This window comes from Aphelocoma coerulescens, chromosome 1 (assembly GCF_041296385.1).
Source record: "Aphelocoma coerulescens isolate FSJ_1873_10779 chromosome 1, UR_Acoe_1.0, whole genome shotgun sequence".
Classification (NCBI taxonomy): domain Eukaryota; kingdom Metazoa; phylum Chordata; class Aves; order Passeriformes; family Corvidae; genus Aphelocoma; species Aphelocoma coerulescens.
The window spans coordinates 116602211-116621457 of NC_091013.1; the positions used below are offsets into that span (position 1 = coordinate 116602211).

Sequence of the window (19247 nt, forward strand, 5' to 3'; positions counted from 1 at the left end):
TGGATCTGACAATAAGTTTCGCTTGTTATCACTTGGTAAAAAAAGTGTGTGGGGTTTTAGTTTGTTTGGACTGGGTAGGAGGAGAGGTTTGAATGGTTCGGTTCTATCATTTCCCTGTTCTTGTTCTGTGAGAGAAAATTTCAGATAAAAAAATTAAAATAGGTACAATTAAAGGGTAGATTTTCATTTTTCTCCATGTCATAGACCTTTTCATTTATTTAATTTCTACTTAAGGCTGCTTTTCCTGATGTGCAGAACATAGAAAACAGAGGCAAGTCTGTTTCAAGGAAGGTCTTTGCAGCTACCACAGGCAGCATCAAGCAGTTCCAAACCCATTCAAAGAGGTATTGTCTTGTTTGTACTTACTGCAAAATTAGACCTGCTTATTAAACAGATTCACGATTCAAGACTCTCTGCGAGCTGCAAGAGCCAAGCTCTATTCTCTGCTATTTTGATGCAGTAAAAAACCATTCTTTTCTTACAGCTTCTGATTTCATGGACTAGTAGGTTTTGCTATAAATGGTGTAACAGTGTGTCTGCTTTTGAATTTCTCTCCCAGAGGAAGGATAATGCTGACAGTAACTACCATATCCAGATTTCTTTTCTTCTTTTCAAAAGGCCATGCTCACTGTCAGTGTTTCTACAGCAATTTATTTCCAGCATTTCCCTGTATTTATTTTTACACTGCAACTGCACACAATTGTCTGAGAAACTTAGTTCAAACAAAAAACTGTGCTTTCAGAAAGCTAACAAGAAATCTTAGGCCGTTCAAAACAGAATGGCACAACAATATGTGACTGGCAGCTAGGCCACTAATGACAGTATGGTGACTCAAAGCTCTAACAGTTTTAAATAGTCTGAAAATAGAAAGCTGGGATTTGGAGGCTTTGATATGTGTTTGAAGAAAAAAGAAGGTAGAAAAACCTATGGTAATCTATTTCAATTAAAAGCTTAGGCTGGGGTGATGGTTGTGATCTGGTCATGGAAGGTTTACTGCAGATAAATAACTTGCTAAAAGGATTGTATCTTCTTTTTTTAAAGGGAAGGGTGTGTGTGTGTGGGGGGGGGGGGGGGGGGAGACAACTCAAGGCAAGTGTATTAAACACTCAGATAAATTCTCCCTCAGAAATAGCCTCCTTTGTTATCATAGGAATGTCCAGTCTCACAGATTTTGGGTTGTAAGTAGGACAATAAGATATAAAAGTCTAGATTAGTTGAAGTCTATTGAATCCGAGGCAAATATTAGAGGTAAAATTCCTTTGCGTGCCTTTATATTTTTTTTTTCCTTTCCATTTGTTATCATTCTTATTGACTTTACCCAGGGATTTTCTTTCATACAGGAGTGTTTGGTTAGATGGGTTGAGCTTCTTTAAAATTATTTGCAGTGCTGTCAGGTTTTTAGGCATTCTCTACTCTAGGTATTAAAGGAAGAAATTTTTTTCAGGGCAAGACAGCTTTGGAGGACACTATGGGGTTCTTAAGGATAGTCAAGGACTTCATAGAGTCATTTAATATCCAGAGTAAGATATTGTAAAATAGAAAGTCTTTGATTCCTGTAGGTACCTGGCTTGAACCATTGCAGGAAGCTGTTTAGCATTCATGATATTCAGTATAAATAGTAATTAAGAAGCATTGGGCATGCCACTTGGCAACCATTGCCTAATAAATTCAAAATTCATTTTATTGCAAAGCAGCTGACTTGTTGGATACTGTTTTCTTCTTATGGAAAGCAGATAGCAAACTTATTGTTCATTTCCCAGAAGCTGGACTCTGGGCCTATAAAACACGGTTTTGGTAGAAAGGACAACAATTCCATCACTGAGTTTTTTCAGAATTGCTAAAATTTGTATGACTTAAACTATGAAATTTTCACTTTTTTGTTTAAAATTACCATCTTAAAAAAGCCAATTGAATCTGGATATTGTGAAAGAAACATTAGATTATTAGTTCTCAACTGAATGATCTTAAGTCAAAACCAACTTTTAAGGTTTGGACATAGATTCACTTTGATTGAACTCAGTTATGTCTCTGTTTGTGGTCAGTGTTAATCCATAAGCATGTAGCTGATAATGTAATGGATGTTTATTATTTTTTCAATAATTCTTGAGGAGGTGTGTTGAGTCAGATGGAGTGGGAGGAGAAGAGTTGGACCCTGAGGTTTATAATATTTGTGTGTAAGAGGAAATTGTCATATTGTGTAATATTTTTGGCTTTTGATATTTTTATCCTGTGTTTAGCATTATGGTAGAGCATTGTATTTTTATGAACTTGGTAGGGGTAGCTTGTATTCCCCTGCTCTTTTTTATTTTTCTGCCTTTTTCAACTTTTATCTTTAGGCACAATGAGGGTAGAAATGAAATATGTCTGAGGGATAGCACTGACAGCAAGACCCCATTTACACCTGCCAGTGAACAGCATGGGTACAGCGTTATTGAATCTTCTTTTAGAAAAATGAAACTGTCAACAAATGGAACGTGCTGCACTTCTTTTTATAGTGTCCCTCAAGATTCAGGTGTGATAAAAAAAGAAAGAAAAATACAGAAGTTATAGGTAACAATGCAATGTGTTGGGAAGGGGAAGCACTTGTCACGAAATCTGTGCTCAGATATGCACATGCAAGTCCCATAGGATTTTAGCAATCCAAAGGCACAAATTAGCTTTAGAAAAAAAAAATATTTTGGTTGGAAGGTAGTTGGAGTTTTGGTGATTCTAGCCTACAGAAAGGCCCTAAGGTCTCTCTGCTGTGCTCTATTGCATAGAATAACACTTTTTTCCTTGTAATGGCTTTCCACAATAGAGACAAATTTGCGTTGCCATGATGTCCCTTCCTACCTAGCAGATGGAAGGAGTGAAAAGTGAAATTGAAAGTCTGTTAAGGATGACCAGAATCTCTGAGATTACCCTTGTCCATTCTCTGGGAGGATCAAACAAACAGAAAAGGTAAGGTCACAAATCCTTCAGGCTCACCTTAGTAAAAAATCCAGTCAAGTTTGCTGTGTAACTAATTCAGGAGCATTTTCATCTTTGATGGGGGAAATGGTACCTGCTCTAGGAATGTCTTGTGTCAGTAGGAGCACTCTGACAGTAGCATAAGTGCATCTAAGCAAGAGGCTGTAACAATATGGAGCATATACACAGGTACAGAGAGTGTTTACCTAATAGGGATATGCATGGATTTCAGTGCTTGTGAAGGACACATTCAGATTTTGGTGTGCATGTTACAGCAGTAAGGCCTTTAAATTCAGTGTAGGATTATGTGGGACTTGAAATTGCAGTACAAGCCTTTTACTGGCATGTGTTTGACATAATTGTACTACTTATTATTTGAAAGCTTAATTGCAACCAAAAAATTGCCCTCGGTCTTTCCTCTTTGCCACACCACAGTGTGTTTGGGGAGAAAGCAAGAGGTAAAGATTAGAGGAACTCCACTTTTGAGCTGCCTCAGAATGAGTTTTGTGTCATTCTACCATTTTAAATTGTATGATTTTCAGTTTCTGGAAATCCAGCTGTTTGGGTCACCACAATGACCCAAATATCCCCGTGGCTCTGGGCAAGCTGAATTGTATCTTTCCTCTGCAGAAATAGAAATGATGATGTTTAACTTAAGTGTTTTGAATCGTTCCGATGGGAAAAGACATAGTGAGCTAAACATATTTACTATTTCTGATTCTTTAGACTGCTATGAGTTATTTCAAGTAGTTTAGATCTAAAATCTAAAGCAGTGTCTGATTTGAGACAGACAGCATTGAGGAGTGAGGAAGAGAAAAGGAGAGAGCAAACAGTGCTGTTCTTATCCATCCCTCCCTGGATAAATGAACAATGACTGCTCTGAGTTCCTTAATCTGGGATTTATACCAGTCTTAAATGTGCTTAGTACAGCACTGGTGAAAAGATGGGCTGTGTATTGCAGGCACCTCATAAAGAAATGCTGTGAATGGCATGCAGAACTGGTGTGATATTCTTTAAGTGCAGTAAATTATCTTAACCACGATGCCAGTATATTTATCCTAAGGATATGTGCTATACTTGCATGAAATATTTGGTTTGTTAAATTCTATAATCTTTTAAATCCAAAACATACGATATAAGCAATGTACATTTTCTTCAGTGCTTTGTAGGCTTGAGCAACTGGTTTGGATTGAGTAAAGAGTATATTTACTGAAATCCAACAGCGAATTGGCAGAACTTTCATTCATGTGTCATCTGTCTCATATGTGGAAAGGAGAAGATTAAATAAATGACTGAATGATATCTGCTTGAGTTCTGCTTCAAAAGATAATACTCCTGAGGTAACTTGTTCTTCTGTTTTCAAGAGTTGCAGAACTACTGTAGTAATTTTATTATTTATTTGGAGCTAGAGAGGTTACTTTGATTCAAGATAAGTATTTTAGTAGACAAGCCAGAGCAGTAAGTCAGAATAGATTGAAACATGTCACAACGCCTGTATTCCTAAACTGCTCCCACAAAGTTCGTTGTTCTAAATCCCCCCAGGCTGCACACCTATCTCAGTTTCCCCTCTGCCATATGGTGGTGTTGTACCAAATGCAGCTGATTTGCAGGTCTGTCAGCCCTTTCAGACCTTCACAGCTCTGCACCCCACTGAAGTCCCTACATCTTAGGGTCCCAGCAGCAAGTTGCACATATGAGCCTGTCATTCTGCCTGATGACTGGCTTTCGTCCCAGCCTCTTTTAGCCTTCCACATTCCCCTTTTCTCAATATCTGTTCTTTTCATGGCTGATACCTGAGTTTTTAATTTTTGATCCAGTTCAGCTGCTCCCACATTTCCTGCCTGGATTCTAACATGAGAGTATTTAGTTTTCACATTTTCTCATGGAAGAAGCTTTGTTTTTCCAGAGGTTTTTCCCTGACAGAAACCTCCCTTTCAATTACTGCTAGATTTCCACTTCTGATTTTATAGCACCAAGGTCATGTGCTTCACCAGTTCTTTCTTTATTGTTTCCAAAATTCTGGCTTGTTTTCAAATTAAAGATTTTCAGTGGGCTGCATCTATGTCACAGCACCTTGTCTTCATTCACCTTCTCATGAGGAGATTGCTTCTTTGCTCCAGCAACTTCTCCAATCTACTGGTCCACTTTATTGCTGCATCAATGTGCAAATAAACAATCATGGTGGTGCCACACCTGTTTCAGATACCTGGAAAAAAGGACAAAATTAGACAAATGAGTCTATGCAAAGCAACTGGCTCAGCTGCATTTCATCTATTACTGTGCAAAAGAAAGCCATTACCATGACATAACTAAAGATCTCTGAAGGGATTTTAACTGGCCTCTGCAAGACACGATTTCAACTTGTTTTTCAAAACAAGCAAAGACATTTTCTGTGGGATGGACTGTCAATACAGTTCTAACACCCTGAACCCAGTGAAAAAGTGAAGGCACGAAATCTAGCATGCAACTATATGGTGTTAATAATGATGGTTTTGCCTTTGTGCGGCTGAAGGCAAACTTTAAAGGTATTCAAATCTTGTGCAGAAATTATTTCATGCTCTGCTGAAAAGCTGTGAAACAAAGGGAATGCTCAGCTGCACAGAAACTCACTCTGATCTGCATGGGAAATTTAGGTCGACAAACTGTAATTACCTGAGGTTGAATCTGGCCAAGACACTGAGATTAACAATTTTGCACTTATCAGGAGAGCCATGGGAACTTTAACAGCATCTGCAAGTGGCTGGGATCTTGGTTTTACATCTTGTGTTTCTTCAGAGGGAGATATTGTTGTATCCCCACTGACACAACAGCAACTGGACAGCCACAACAGCCCCCAGGCTCCTCTGTCTCCTATGCTTGGCTCACTGTCATAGGACACAGGAAGAGTGGCATTTGTGCACCCTGGGAATTAGACTGTGCAGGCTGAACATGAATCTTGACTCCCACAGCTGTGCTGAAAGCAAAGCAAAGGGACAATTGTGCCAGTGAAACTGGAATCTTGTCACTACAGTTTTTATCTGAAAGAGGGATGAGCTTGGGGCTCATATCATGATGCAGAATTCAGACTTCCTAGCAGGGCTGTGCCTGCACTGAGCACGTGAGGAGGTGTGCCAGTGCAGAGGTCACCTCCTGCTTTCTCTGCAGGACCCTGTCATTCTCTCAACCTGCTGCTGCAAATGCTTCATTGGTCTTGGTCAGCACTGGCCCCATTTAGCAAAACCCAGCCTTTTTGAGGTGTTCAAGTACTCTGTTCCATGCCAGCTGGAACAAAATCAGAGTGGTCTCACAGACAACTCGGTCTGCAGGTCAGGTGGGAGGGAGGGAAGGCAGTGATGAGCAGCAAGAAGCACTCCTTTCCAGGCAGTGCATTTCTGGTGTGAACAAAGTCACCTCTCAGGATACTTCCTATGTATTGTTCCAACATTTACCTGGGCTAATTTGCCTGGTTAATTGCCAGTTTGATTCAGTACGAGGAGTTTTGTGGCTGAATCCCAGAGGACTTTGGGAGCTGCCCAGGGAAGTGGTGGAGTCACCATCCCTGAAGGTATTTTAAAGACTTGTAGGCATGGCCCTTAGGGACATGGCTTAGAGGTGGACTTGGCAGTGCTTGGGCTTGATGATCTTACGGGTCTTTTGACAACCTAAACAATTCCATGATTCTAATGTTCAGACATCCTAATTCAGCAGCTAATCAGCTGGGTCAGTGATGATTCAAAATAAACACAGTGTGAAAACAAAGTAGGTTTTGTGTATTGAACCTTAACTGCCTGTAGAGTTTTACATGCTTTGCTAAATTGAAATTTCATACGCAGAGAATACCTGCAATACCACAGTGGCTTCTCAATCCCATGCTTTTGTGATAACTTCCTTTCAAGAGGCGAAAATAAAATGTAAACTTAATTGCTTAAACTCTGAAAAATGCTTTTCTTTGAACTCAATGAAGCACAAAGATGAATAGTTTATTACTAAAGGGAATTTAGCTCTATTTACAACTGCTTGTACTGTGAAATTGGTTATTTGTGATCTCTAAAGACTTGCTTTCTTTTCAGGGATATTGCTCTGTAGCTCAGACTGCAGTGAAAAGCCAGACTGTAAGAAAATTACAGACTCTAGGACAGCCTGTTTTGGTTTTTATGGAAAATATATATGAAGCTTTACCAACTTTAGGATTCAAAACAGGGAATTTGTTAAAAATCACTGAAATGTAAAGTAACAAACACCGATGGTTTTAAAAGCAATTATTCTGAAACAGTAGATAAATGCTGTGCAATTTGTGCCTGCTACCTCATTTACATCTCCAACACTGCTAGACCAGCTTTGAAAAACTGTCCTAAACACAAATATATATAACAGATATAACGAAGTCAGTTCAGTGTGATGGACAAATGCATCCCACACAAAGTTCTTCATGTATTTGTGAAACTGGTGATCACTGTCTGGTGACCTCCTGCACAGCAGAAATGTAGGCCAGTGATTTAGCACATGCACAGGGATTTCTCAGCTGTTCTGGAAGCTCCCAGCCAAGCTGGCCAACTAAAATAGGAGCTCTTCCTTGTGCAGCAGGATAAACCAAGATTTTTAGATGTATCAGCATTTTCTGGGTCATCTTGTCACATAGAAGGATTGTGTCCAGCTCTGAGCAGCGTTGCTCCAGAGCAGCTTTCAGACTGAATGGAACTGAGGGAAGATCATTGGAACACTGAGATTCTCTTACCCAAAGAGAAAAGACCTGATCTGTTCAGCTCTGGCAAGAACTGAAAGGATCATCTTTGCAGGGTTTTTTTCCAATAGAACTGTGTGGATGTGGGGATATTGGAGGAGGTAAGAAAGCTGACACTTCTCAAATAGTGTTTGATGGCTTGATAAGTGGGATTATATAAAGAGGGTAAACCCACTAAAATAGCAGAGCAAGGAGACTGCTGAGGCAGGAGGCACATTCCAGGTCTCTGTTCTTGTGAACAGGTTGTCTTTAGCAAATAGCTCAACTCTGCTAGGAAAAATACTCAAGGGCTACTTAAAAACCTTTTTTTAAGATTATACATTTCTCTTTTAAAACGCAGCTCTGAAGGCACAGAGTGGGTGATGAGGGTTTCTAGTTAGATTTTAAAACTCAGGTGGAACTAACTGTGGTCTGCATTGCAAAGAAAATGAATTGTTTTCATCAATTATCTATGAACAGTAGGTGAAACTAAATGCATGGTTTCTAGTGTACCCACTGTGTTAGTTACTAGTCTCAGTAATGCACAATACTTGCTAAATTAACTGAAAACATCCACGTTCTAAATGTACAGATACTCTCTGCATGTCACACACACATTCAGAGGACCTGAAGGTCTTGGTTTTACTGTGAAACAAGAAGCTGTGCTGTTTAGTCACATTTCCATGAAAGACTGGTACAGCAGGTTTCATGCAAGATGAGCAGCTACTTAGATCATGCCAATAACACCATTTAGGTACAAAACAATTTAAAAAATGCATTAAACCATCCATATCATGTATTTTAAGGGCCACCATTTGCCAATACATTGCCAGTTTATGACATTTAAATTAAACAGATACACAAAAATGATGGCATCTGAAACCTGATTTTGAAGACACAGAGAACCATTGTTGCTTGGTGTATTTATGTTTTTTTGGGTGTATTTTCATCCTGCATCTTGGTTTTGGCAAGCAACTCCCTTGTTTCAGTTCTGAGAAGGTGGATCATGTTGCCAGCACTATCCTGACTGGTTTAGTCTCAGCCCCATGCTGCTGTGAGCACCTGCTTGGTGTTTTGGCTCAGAGATTGTGCAAATCTGTCAAAGAGATGTGTCACGCTTGTCTATGGTAGAGTACTCTGAGTATACTCATTATAAGTACATCTGTATTACTTTCTACTTCTGACCCTGCTGTTGTGAGCCATGGAGCTGGAATTTTAAGGCATTTAAATCCAGTATTTTAATCAAGTCATATACAACATTTACAGGGAAGGGTGAAGGAGTTGGAATTACCTTGGAATCTGAAGCACTGTTTGGAGAAGGGGTTAAATGCCATTGACTGCCTTATTCAGTTTGCTTAGAACTCTCATAAGGAATGTTTTTGCCAACTTATCTCTCTTGCAGTAGGAGTTATGCCTTGAAAAAGGGGTTCTCTTGTCTAATAGGAATCAAGGTATTTAGACCGATAAACGAGGCCATTTGTCAAATGAAAACGCTGAAGAGATTCTAAGTTTGCAACTGGTATTTCAACAGTCACATTTCTGTATGCTCCAAGTTTAAACTTTGGTGTTTCTTCTGGGGAATTGCCAAAAAAGAAGTACAAAAAAATCAAATCTAATCAGAGAAATTACATGAACCTCTCCATCATGACAACAGAGCTCCAGTTCTTGTGAAGGATACTTTATGACAGGATATCAGTTTAGTATGATATCAAATAGGACTGAAGAAAAAAAGAAAATGGAATGCAAATGACTTCTCATTCATGCCCATGTGGAAATGAAAGAATGTATAGAATACAGCTGAAGGTTTATCTTGAATCTAGGAGAATCCAATGTGGTTTTGTTACTTTTAGGTGAAAATTTGCTGACTAAAATTTGCTTATAACCTTCAGGTGGATGAGAGAGCATAAGAAAGTTTGCAGATGGGACTCAGAGTTCAGGTGATCTGGGCATACAGGAGATGTGGACTTTGACAGGGAGGTTTTGCTGAGGTATAAGAGCTGATGAACACAGATAGAGGTTGAGAAACAGACTTTCTACCAATTCTCTGTGCTATATAGTTAAATTAATTTAAATCATCACCACTAATGTGGCAAGGAAAACAAACTGGCCAAACCAGAAAACCTATAAAGCAATGGCTGCAAGGAAAGCTTGAGTCAACTTGGATTCTGAAAAGAAATTCAATATTGAAATAAGCTCCTCCATGAAACCTGTTCTCCCTGTACATGGTGAAAAGGACAAGAGCAGATTTTAAGAAAAGTTTTCCTAAAATTTTTCAATGCTATAATCACCCTTGGCTCTCTTGTTCCCAAGGTCTTTTCATGTCACAAATTATTTCCAGTGATCTGTTGGATTTGTCTTGTCAAAGGTTTTCTTTTGTCTTCTGAATAGTTTATAAAACAGTTGAAATGAAGGACAGAACTTGGTTTTTGGCAAATCTAATGGTCTATGTAAAAAACAACAAAAAAATTCAAATCAATGAGTGGATTAAAAAAACCCCAAAAAATATCAAAACATCTTCTAAAGCAGAAAAAGAGAAAATTAATTGGTTAAATTATTTGTTGTGAATTATTCATTTTAGCTTGATTTCTATGTTTTGCTTATTATTAATGCTTAAATAGAATAATGGTGCAATATGCAAATTATGTTGTTTTTATTGTTGCTCTGAACACAGGTATTCTTGCATTGCTTTAGAAAAGTGCATCTTTAAATGTACCTTTGAACAGTCAGTTTACATATTGATAGCTGATAGTTTTGTGCTAAAATCCATGCAGTCTCATTCTGTGAATATTGGAAAAGTAAGGGCAAGTAAACATGATTAACTGCAGGCTGTGATGCTAAACATATTCCATTATTCAAGCAAATATTTCTCTCTCAGCTAAAGAGAGATTTATGGATTAGCCTCTTCCTTCCTTCCCTGGTGGTTATTCCCTCCTATTGTTAAGAATCTAGGGGGCAATATAATGAGATGCTCACTTGGTTACTATCAATAAGACTTCAAATGGTTTTTTTTTAGGAAGAAACAGCCAAATTCATCCCAAGTGCAACATCAACAAAATCAATAATATAACAGTAATGAATGAAGAAAACTGCCTACACCACTGCAAAGTGTCTGTGTGATCATTTTGATTGGGAACATTTTTTAATTTTCAAACACTTTTCTTAATGACATGAAATCTTGGAATATTTATCCAAAAGCTCAGCCTGGAAAAAGGGCCAGTCTACTGAAAATCTGTGTCAGCATATTCATGTCACACACATCTTGCTGACCTCAGGAAGGGGCAGGGCTCAGTTCATGGGTGTAGATTGTTAAGGGCTGAAGTGAGAAACTCCCAGAGATATCCAAAAAGCAGCTGAACCTCTCAAAGCCAAACACCTCCTTGGAAACCAAGCATCTCCATAGACAGCCTGATTTCATAAGAAAGGTTTTATTTTAAAGTCTTTCCCTCATTTTCTTTCTTGGAATTTCATTTTAACACATGGCTTATCTTTTAAAAAAATACTAGAACTGTGTGCTCTTTCTGTTGATATGAAACAAATCTATCATGATCTTATTGCTCATTTTTAATTAAAATTTTCTATTCTGTAATGAATGAGTCTTAGGCTGACTGGCAATCATTCAGGCTCTTGGAACAGAAGATCTTAGCACAGCTTCATAGAAAATTCAGTGAGAACCTCCTGCAGGAGTTCCTTTTCCTACAATGAGATTTCAGTAAATTACTCCATCCCTTTCAAGAGTAATTGCAATAAATCTGCTATTACCAGCAAACATGAAATATGTCAGTGCATCACAGTTCATTACAATAGGATTTCCATTGTGCACTAATAATAAATAGTAATGCTCAGATAACAGAGAAGAAAATTTAACATCTGAGCATTGAAGGAACATAAATAAGGATCCGAACTCATCGGATGGTGCTCAGAAGAGAATAAATGGATGCCCTGTGGACTTCTATCAAAGTGATGGATGAAGGGTTTTCTTTTTTGACTACTAAAAATGCAAAGAAATAAAAAAGTATCCAGTTCCTACAATTCCAATGGTTTCCCTGCATTTTCAGCAGCTCTCCTCTTCGATGAATAATTGAGGACCGTGAGCCCAGAGTGTGAAGGACAACTGCTCTGGCAGGAATATTTGAGATCATAATCCAAGTTGTAGCAGTACCTTGGGCATTTAAGGGGAAATGGACAAAGAATTCTGCTGTGGGCTTTGTTTTGCTTTACTTCTCAGTGTTCGTAAAAAATCATGATTTCTGGAGAACATGAGCATATTTCCTTTTGTTCTCAGTCCGTCCTCATTTGGAAAGTCTTGATTCCTTCTCTTCATTTCTTTTTGGAGCACAATCCCACTCCGTATGTTTTTTCTGCAGTGCTGATCCTGTCAGTCAATAGCTAACAGTTATATTCATTTTTAATACTATTTTTTGCTCTTTCAAGCAACTCTGTTGAAGCACACTGCAGCACAGTTCAGCTGCAGCACAACACACTTTATTTTAATCTTTCACTGATACTAGTGGATGCACAGAAAATGCGACTTACTTGCAAATTATAACTGAATAATTTAAAGCATGGCCAGATTATTATTGTGAGCTCATGAAGGAGAAAATTAAAGGTTTAAGGGACAAACTCAATTCTGATCTAAAACTACCATAACATGTGGAGATAATAAAATGTACATCAGTAGTGAAAATTCATCCAAATATAATTTCTGAATTGACAGTGTGTGTGGATAATCTTGTGATGACATTTTATTATTTTTCAGGCTGAAACAGAAGTAATCAAATCTCATTTGTCAAGGCCGGTTTCTTATTTTAAGCATCTGAGGGGGGAATATTTCTTTCTGCAGCTTAGCAGGTGTGTTGAAGGACTTTCATTTTGTGAGGTGTATGGTAGAGGACAGGACACCAGACTTGATTGATGAATGTTCTGAACCATTGTGGAAACTCCATTCTTTCTTTATTCTTTCTTTATTCTTTCTTTATTCTTTCTTTCTTTATTCATTTCCAGCAATTTATAGTTGCTTGCAACTTCAGAAGCCTTTAATTGTTTGTGATGGCATTTTCTTTGTGGAAATATTACTCATGCAGTTCTTGAGTGCATGCTAAATATTATTTACAATGTTTAGTTTAAATTCAAATAGCTATGCATTATACCCAAAACAGGTCAAGCACATATATCTATTTCAAACTTCTGTTAAAGTGGCTTCACTTCCATGGCTCAGCAGAAGTTTGAGAGATGCAATGTCTTAATGTTAGAATAAAATTGTTCCACCTGAATCCAGGAGGGTTGCCTTGTTTCTGCAGGAGTTTTAAAACTTAATTATCTTGTCTCCTTCTCTCTTGTCTGAAATAATAACAGCTTTGTTACTTTTAGAAAGCAGAAGTGATTGAGACATGGGGCTGAATAGAAAGCCCTCTTGTCTGGGATCCCAGTGCTGCAGCTGATTGTTAGACAGCAGGCCTGGTGATTTTAGAGCTGACATGCATAATGTCTCAGCAAAGTCTTGCCCTATGCTTGCCCAGGTGTTATGATAATTTTCCTGTCCTGCGTGTGTAAAGATTTTAAAATGCAAACTGGGTTATGGAGATTGCCTGGTCTGATCCCCTGTGTGGCATAAAGTGTAAAATAGAAGCTCCTGATTTCAATAGCAACAACATAATTTTGTTTGGAACTTATACATGCTTTTTTCAGTTTTGTTTCTGTTTGTTTTTCAGAATGAAAGTAATCCTTGGAAAATGTACCTTTTCTTTTCCAAGCCTGTTTCCCTTCTACCATTTTCATTCCAATGCTTACAGCCTTAGCACTGGGTAAAATTGCGTACAATTTTCTGTCTAACTTTGCCTAAATCAGTCCCTGATCTTGTTGTTGCATCTGGTTGTGTCACTCATGAGACGTTTCTGGTATTAGAAAATTACTTCCTTAATAAGCAGTTACAAGCAGTGAGGACATTTCCTGCTTGCTCATCTCTTGGATAAAATACAGAATGTGAAGCAGGGCTTCCAGGCTTGTCATTGCTCATACAGGGTGTATGGTATTTAGACCCTCCTCCCCACCTTTTGAGTACTTCATTTACAGAAGAATTTACACAACCCCAATATATATATTAGGGTTCTGACTTGATAATTTGTTCTTTAAACTTACCATTAAGACAGAATTGTGAGTAGCATGCTGTCATTTTGACTTTGAAAGTCCTTCTGCCCATGCCATCATTTAGCCAGGATACTGTAGAAGTCTGAGGGTGCTGCTGTGCTTGTGCTGAGGGATGGATGCAAACCCAGGGCAGTTCTGCCACTTCATCCTTTTCCCATCTTTTATTACTCAAGTATATCAATATCAAACCCAAATGCAGTCCTTCAGGTTCCAACATTCTTACCACACAGAGCCACTTTTCATATGTTTTTTTTTCCATTTTGCTCTCTGAAGGAAGGGCAGTCACATCTACTGCTTCAGATCTTTATAAAATTTAATGTTTAAACAGTGTCATAGTTCTCACCAGAGAGATTGAACCAGACTTGCATCAAATTGTGTTCTGACCTCAAGGTATTATCCTCAAACTGAATCCATGGTGCTTCCCCTCATTAGTTTAATGAATGCTACAGCAGTTTGTCTCGGTTGACTTTTTTCACAAATAATTGGAAGTCCTCTTTTGCCATGGTTTAATATCATTTCATGCCCTCTCCCTTAATGATTCATGGCTGATTTGTTAATCCAGAACTCTATTTTCCCTGAAATGCTCCTGTCCACAGTGATTATTCCCATAACTGCACCAAGCTGATTGAGAACTCCAGCTCCTGCCTGTGAACCATTACTTCATCCCCATCACAACAGATGCTGAGGAAATTTACTACTTTACTCTGCTGACTCTTTTCAACTAGGAAATTTTGATCAGGTGCTTATTATGTGAACAGAGGGCTTGATAGTAACTAATTTGCATTACTTGTGTATTATCTTCCTGATCTAGGAAGTTACAGATTCAGTGTGCTGCCTTCTGACTGAAGCTGAGCCAGCTGCCAGTGTGACTGTGGAAAGTGTTCATGCTGAATTTGCTGACTCCACTGCAAGATAGAAGTTGTTGGGTGAGCAGCAGAAGAGGAAAAATAGGCCCTACTTCTCCTAGACAAATCTGCCTTTGCTTTCCAAAGAGGTCTTTCTTCACTGATGGACTTCCAGAAACTTCCAAACTTGTGGCATGATAGTTGTGGTGTGCTGGGGATAGGGATGTTCAGAAGTTGAGATTTAGTTGGTTTATTTGGTGGTATTTGCAAACATATGTTAACACTGTATTTCAGATCAGAAGTGGGACTCCCTTGGGAGGAAATCTTCCAGTGGTCACCACTCACCACACTGTCCCCTGTGAAGTGCCCAAATTGGATATTATTTGGACCAGAACAGAGTCAGGCACTTGGCTATACCCAGGGATTGTGAAAATCAGAGAAGTATGACCTCTTTATTTCTTCATTTTAAAATGTTTCTCCTGGGTGCTGAGATGATGTAGCTATTAGTACCAGTCCTGGAGTAATCTGAACATTTTTAAGCTTTTTGTAAATATTAATTTTTACACCCTTTGGGTAGCAATGTGGAAAAGGGCAGTGAAGATCTGTGTCCCCATGAATTTCAGCGCTTTTCTTTGTGTAATTAAAAGCCTTGGTGGTGCATTCTACAGTATGTTGGGTTTGAAGTGGTCTGCAAGAAAGAAGTGTGGCTGGGAGAAAAAGCAACACCTAAAACTGTGTATTTACAGGTAAACAAATAACAATATATCCTAGAACAAGTAAATCACAAATAATACTCAGTTTTATCTCTGTACAAGTGTGCAGACTTCAGTGACCAGGGATGTAACTGAAGGCTGATTTAGTGCTAACAACACAGCACAAACCAAAGGAAAATAGAGATGCACATTTGCACTTTTTGTTTGCAGAAATAAATTCCTGAACTGAAACACTTTTGTGGCCTTGTGCCCACTGTATTCCAATTTTTCTTGATGATAGTGGTGGAGGAGTGGGGAGGAAAATCATGAAGTGAAGGCTCTCACCTATTTATAGAATGTACTGATTTATAGGCAAGGCATGTAGGTGCCCTGTTCTTGCACAGAGCCAGAAAAACAGATCGGTTTGGTGCTGGGGAACACATGGGCTGTGTGCTGGCATCAGATTTAGTGTGAACTTGAGGGGTTGAATTTTTAGGAGGACATTTTGCCATATGTTTGCAGCTTTTAAATGGTGTGTTTTGTTAATGTAAATCATGTCGTTGATTTTTTCGTGACCTCAAATGGATTAAATTCCCAGTACTCTGGCCAGTGGTCTGGATTTGTGTTTTCATTAAAAAAAAAAAAAAAAAAACAAAAAACCAAAAAGCAACAGCAACAAAAAAAAAAAAAAGCAAACCCACAGCAAAAATGAACAAAGCAAAAATTTTTTGCTCACCTATTTTGGATACATCTTTTTCCAACATATCCTGATTTTTCTGTGTCCATTGGATTGTCACCAGTAGTGCAGCTGGCACAGTTGATCTTAGAATTGAGCTGAAGAAGTGCTTCTTTGTTAGTTGATCTTAAATATACTGTTTTCTTTGCTGCAATATTTTTTTTTGTTGGTGTTGGTTTGGGTTTTTTTCTGCTGTTGTTTAATTGTTATTGATGGTAACTTGAAGAATTATATCCTCTGTGAAATGGCCAGCACTTAAAAAACTTAAACTATTACAGATCTAAGCATTAATAAAAACAAAGCAATTTAAAAGATTTGTACACCCACACATTCTACACTCAAGCAAAATAAAAAGCAACATTTTATGCAGAAAAGCCCACATATTTCACAGATCAGCACATTGCTATTCCTATGCAAAATATTTATAGACAAGTCAGTGGGTTTTAAATTCAGTTCAATATGGATTAGAGAAAAACTAAAGAAGTTTGAATGAATCAATAAGTTTCTCATTAATACCAGCCTTAGAGTGAGAATGTTTTTTATTAATACAGAACACCATGCTTTGTCTACAAATGAACCTGTCATATCATTTTGTCTTTTGTACTTCTTTCTGCTCAGTAATTATTGATCTATCAACATGAAAATTCTATGGATTTTCTATACAATGCCAGACATTTTTCTCATGTAGGACTGGCTGGTTATTTTAAATCAAGCTACTGTTGTAAAAGAATAAAATATGTCTAAATTGTGCAAATGGGAATATATTTCACTTGTCTAGGGGTTTGACAGACCTCACCTTCTGTGATTGAAGGTGGGGTTTTGTGTAGGAAGTGTGATTTTATTGAAATTACACAAGTGAGTGTTACTTTGGGTTTCTAAGCTCAGAGCGGTAACTTCACAAACATTGCCAAATTCAGGGATAAAGAAAAAAGGTTGTTCAGCTGCAATCTGTCTGAGTTACAAGGAAAAATTCCCAAATTTGCAGCTCTGCTGTTCTGCTGGGCCTAAGCTTAGTGCAAAATCAGGAGAGCGAAATAGAAAATCCCTGGTCTCGTCCTGCAAGGGTCTTCATCTCATGGGCCCACTTGAAATCACTTTTACATCCATTGGGCTGAGCAGTTTGGTGTGGAGTTCACATCTAAACTCTACATTTGATACTCTTCTCTTACAGCCCTTTTGCTTTAGTATTTGTCCATGGTGAATTCCAGGGAAGCAGGAGATGTGTTTTGCATCGGGAATCCTGCGTGCTGGCCTGTGCTCTTCTGCTGTGAGCACTTGTGGGATTCACTGATTCAAAGAGTCAGCAAAAATCTTTGACACGTCACAGAAATAAATCATGTGCATGTCATTCTGGAAGACACTGTAAATAAATTATAAAAGGGATTAACAGGAACCAGATCACAGGTGAATCTATTCAACTCCTGACACATAAAATCAGAGGTACTGAATCTCGTGCTGTGTCCAAGTCAAGATTATAAATTCTTCTGTAAGGCCTAAAACCTAAGTAAGAGGCTTTTAGTGTTCATGCTTAGGGACTTGCTTGTATCTTCAAAAATGTCTTCTAGAGAGCCTCAAGAGTTATGTGTAGTCATCTTCCTTGCATGTTTAGGTGGGAAATAGGTCAGAAAAAACAGGGAGTGCTTGAATATTCCCGAGAGAGAAGTTTTCCAGAGAGCCTGGTGGGTTTATAAAGAAAAATTACTCCTGAGGAAAACAATCAGTAGGGGAAAAAGGGGTAAATCTTGGGGTATCTCTGGTCATGATGTTGGTATCTACAGTCTCTAGTGCAAGTTGCACATAGCCTCAGGAGCATAAAGATCCTATCACAAATGAGTCTGGGAAATTTTCACGCCTATTAATGAGATCTGGGTTTGTAACGTGCTTTTCAAAACCAAATTGTTTTATAGCCGTGCTCTTGTCACACATCTGCAGCTTATTGCCAGCCAGTCAGAATGGGCTGTGGCCTACATGAATGATGCTTTAACCCCAGGAGTAACCTCTGCCTGTTGTTGCTCCCCCTTTGAGGGCTGGGAGGGGAAACTGGGGTAGGGCGAGGGCAGAGCTGTGAGCTCTGGGCTGTCACTGTCTTGAACTAAGCTGAGTGTGTTTGCTTGGTCACACATCTGCCATATGCTAATCTATGCTGCACCAGAGGTTCCAGAAATATTTGTGGAAGACAAGAACTTGAAAGTCCCTGCTTCTCTGTATAATTTAGGCACTGAATTTAGATATCTTGTTGAAAAGGTAAAATCACACATAATGACACTATGGGGGAAAATATATGTGCTGTGTGCACAGCTGAATGCATGTTGTCTAAATAATTCACATGAATATTAGAAAATTTGACAGATTTATAAGTGACTTATCTATTTTTTCCATATAGGTCTTTCCCCTGTTGAAGAAGACATAAATGGGAATATCTCTTTATACAATTTTCAACACAACAATCATTATCTAGACAAGAAATCCCTTAATTAATGTGCCCATTTGTCATTATGTTATTAGTGATAATCACCTAATGAATGAATGTACTGATCCACAGTTCTATTAGGAGCTGCTTTTGATGCTCAGGCCACTCTAATTGCTACCTGTGCAATTGTGTAGCTCTGGTAAATTGCTAAAGACAGGTTGATGTAAACACAGTGTTCGAATTTAGAAGGAGTGACAGTCCTAATATAGGAAAATAATCAGAATAGATCTATTTGACAAAGCCAGTAATTATTAATTTGAATACCAATTAGTTCTGAGTAGGTAGGTTTATTCCAGCTCTTTCCTTGGACTTGAGAATGCTTGCATTCCATTTCCAAACTCTCCAGAAAAATAAAGGCAAAAATGTATTATGCAAAACCAACACGTGCCTGGCACTTGTCTTTTCAGTGTTTCTATTTATTGGCATGCTGCAAATCCATCTGCTCAAAATAGACAAATTGTTACCCCATTGTTGAATTTAAGTAATAAAATCTATCAGCAAGAGACCTCTGCAGGTGGGGGAAATCGATCCAAGTAGGACACTGTAAAACACTGAGGGAAGAACTGCTCAGAAGGCTTTTGAAGATATATTGACAATGCATCTGCTTTTCTCATAGCAGTTTATCTCACAGCTATTGTCTTTAATGGCATTGTCATTACTTTGGAGGTCTCTGATCTTCTCTTGCAAGTGACACATCATCTATTTATCTGTC

At 38.3% G+C, this 19247-nt stretch overlaps 1 long non-coding RNA gene across 1 annotated transcript in view; it reads right to left on the reverse strand.

Annotated features, from left to right (window-relative positions):
- Positions 1 to 19247, reverse strand: part of LOC138116534 (uncharacterized) — a 39537-nt gene that overhangs the window by 2436 nt on the left and 17854 nt on the right. The window contains exon 2 of the long non-coding RNA XR_011154190.1: positions 5038 to 5155. This is a non-coding gene — a long non-coding RNA (uncharacterized lncRNA). The remainder of the gene's footprint in view (positions 1 to 5037; positions 5156 to 19247) is intronic.